Here is a 2,500-nt window from a genome sequence, read left to right as displayed (position 1 = left end):
GGATAGGCACCGGAATGCTTGGCCTTGGCTTGTCCTAGCAAGGCATTGCTGGGTTGGGCTCCCTTGGCCTTTTGGGCGCCTTGGACGATGTCTTGCGAAGACCATGGGCACAAGGCCATGGCATATGGTGAGGAAAGGACCACGGTTGCCAAGGTTAGGCACCGGAATGCTTGGCCTTGGCTTGCCCTAGCAGGGCATTGCTGGGTTGGGCTCCCTTGGCCTTTTGGGCGCCTTGGACGATGTCTTGCGAAGACCATGGGCACAAGGCCATGGCATATGGTGAGGAAAGGACCACGGTTGCCAAGGTTAGGCACCGGAATGCTTGGCCTTGGCTTGCCAAAGCAGGGCATTGCTGGGTTGGGCTCCCTTGGCCTTCCGGGCGCCTTGGACACTGTCTTGGGAAGACCATGGGCACAAGGCCATGGCATATGGTGGGGAATGGACCACGGTTGCCAAGGCTAGGCATATAGAGAGGAATCGCATTTTTGCCCGGATAGGCACCGGAATGCTTGGCCTTGGCTTGCCATAGCAGGGCATTGCTGGGTTGGGCTCCCTTGGCCTTCCGGGGGCCTTGGATGCTGTCTTGGGAAGACCATGGGCACAAGGCCATGGCATATAGTGAGGAATGGACCACGGTTGGCAAGGCTAGGCATATAGAGAGGAATGGACCACGGTTGCCAAGGTTGCGCAAGTTTTGGGCATTTTTTGCCCGGATATGCCCAAGTATGCCCCGATAGGCCCGTTACGCCCCGGTATGAACGCGTATGCCCGGATAGACTCGGTATGCCTTGGGATACATGCGTATGCCCCGATAGGCTTGGTACGCCCCGATATGCGCACGTGTGCCCCAGTAGGGCTCGGTATGCCCCGGTATGTACGCGTGTGCCCCGATAGGCCCGGTATGCCCCGATATGCACACGTGTGCCCCAATAGGGGTCGGTATGCCCCGGTAGGTACGCGTGTGCCCCGTAATGCACGTTTCGCAGATCTCCCCGCATGTCCCGCCCCTATATGTAATACTTACTTACTTACTTACTTTCTTTCTTGCTTGCTTGCTTGCTTGCAATGGTTGGGAGTGCCCGGCATGCCCCGCTGCAGAGACCAAGGGCGCAATGACTTGGCACCGCGGATGCCGGGACTCCGGCACTTCCCGTGGCACTGATGGTTGGTTCCAAAGACAAAAGGCCGTGCAAGGCCACCGCACCGCGGATGATTTTGCTCGTGCTGGCGCCGTTGTGTGGCCAAAGAACATGCGCGAATGCTCGTGTCGGAAGGGTTGGTGTCCTGGCCCCGCGGGTGTCACGAATGCTCGGTTGCGAAGACCATGGGACCAGAGCCATGGCACGTCGGATGATGGCTCCAGCTGGCGCCCCGGCACTTTCTGTGGCATTGATGCTCGGTTTCAAAGACAAACGAGCGCAGGGCCAGGGGACCGCGGATGACTGCTCGTGCTGGCCCCGTTGGGCGGCATTGATGGTCGGTTGCAAAGAAAATGCGCGATTGCTCGTGTCGGGGCCTGGCAAGCCAAGGCCAAGCGAGCCATGGCAACGCGGATGATGGCTCCAGCTGGCGCCCCGGCACTTTCTGTGGCATTGATGCTCGGTTTCGAAGACAAACGTGCGCAGGGCCAGGGGACCGCGGAGGACTGCTCGTGCTGGCCCCGTTGGGCGGCATTGATGGTGTGTTGCAGAGAGCATGTGCGATTGCAAGTGTCGGCCGGGTTTGGGTTCCCTTGGGCTTTCGGGTGCCTTGGACGCTGTCTTGCGAAGACCATGGGCACAAGGCCCCGTCCTGGCCCCTTGTTCGATTCGCTCTCGTCTTGCGCTTGCTTCCAAGGTCCTCCATGACCTTCCCCATGGCCTTGCTAGATCCCCCCCATGACGCATGACCTCTGTCCGTTGATTGGTTTTGAGTGCACACCATGCCCGGCTTGGCACCGTGTTGTCGCGTGAGTGGCATTTGGATCGTGCATGCTGGTGGGCTACCTGCCAATGCGCACAAGCCTTGCACACTAGCCTTGCGCACGAGCCTTGCACAAAAGCCTTGGACACAAGCCTTGCGCACAAGCCATGCGCACAAGCCTTGGACGCTAGCCTTGCACACAAGCCATGCATACAAGCCTTGCTCACAAGCCTTGGGCACTGGCCCATCGCAGTAGCCTTGCACACAAGCCTTGCGCACTAGCTTTGGGCACGAGCCTTGCGCACTTGCCTTGGGCACTAGCCTTGCACACAACCCTTGGGAACTAGCCTTGCGCACCAGCCTTGCCCACAAGCCTTGCACACCAGCCTTGCACACTAGCCTTGCATACAAGCCTTGCACACTAGCCTTGCACACAGGCCATGCTCACTAGCCTTGGGCACTAGCCTTGCACACAGACCTTGGGCACTAGCCTTGCGCACTAGCCTTGCCCACGAGCCTTGCACACTAGCCTTGCACGCAGGCCTTGCACGCTAGGCATGCTTGGGCCAGCAGCTCCCGCATCAAGTCGGCGGGTGTA

The sequence above is a fragment of the Tasmannia lanceolata genome, unplaced genomic scaffold (assembly GCF_043159265.1).
Source record: "Tasmannia lanceolata isolate RefF3 unplaced genomic scaffold, GAP_Taslan_0.1 ptg000150l, whole genome shotgun sequence".
NCBI lineage: Eukaryota > Viridiplantae > Streptophyta > Magnoliopsida > Canellales > Winteraceae > Tasmannia > Tasmannia lanceolata.
The sequence above is the reverse complement of the archived record's forward strand: the minus strand, read 5'-3'. Positions refer to the sequence as shown.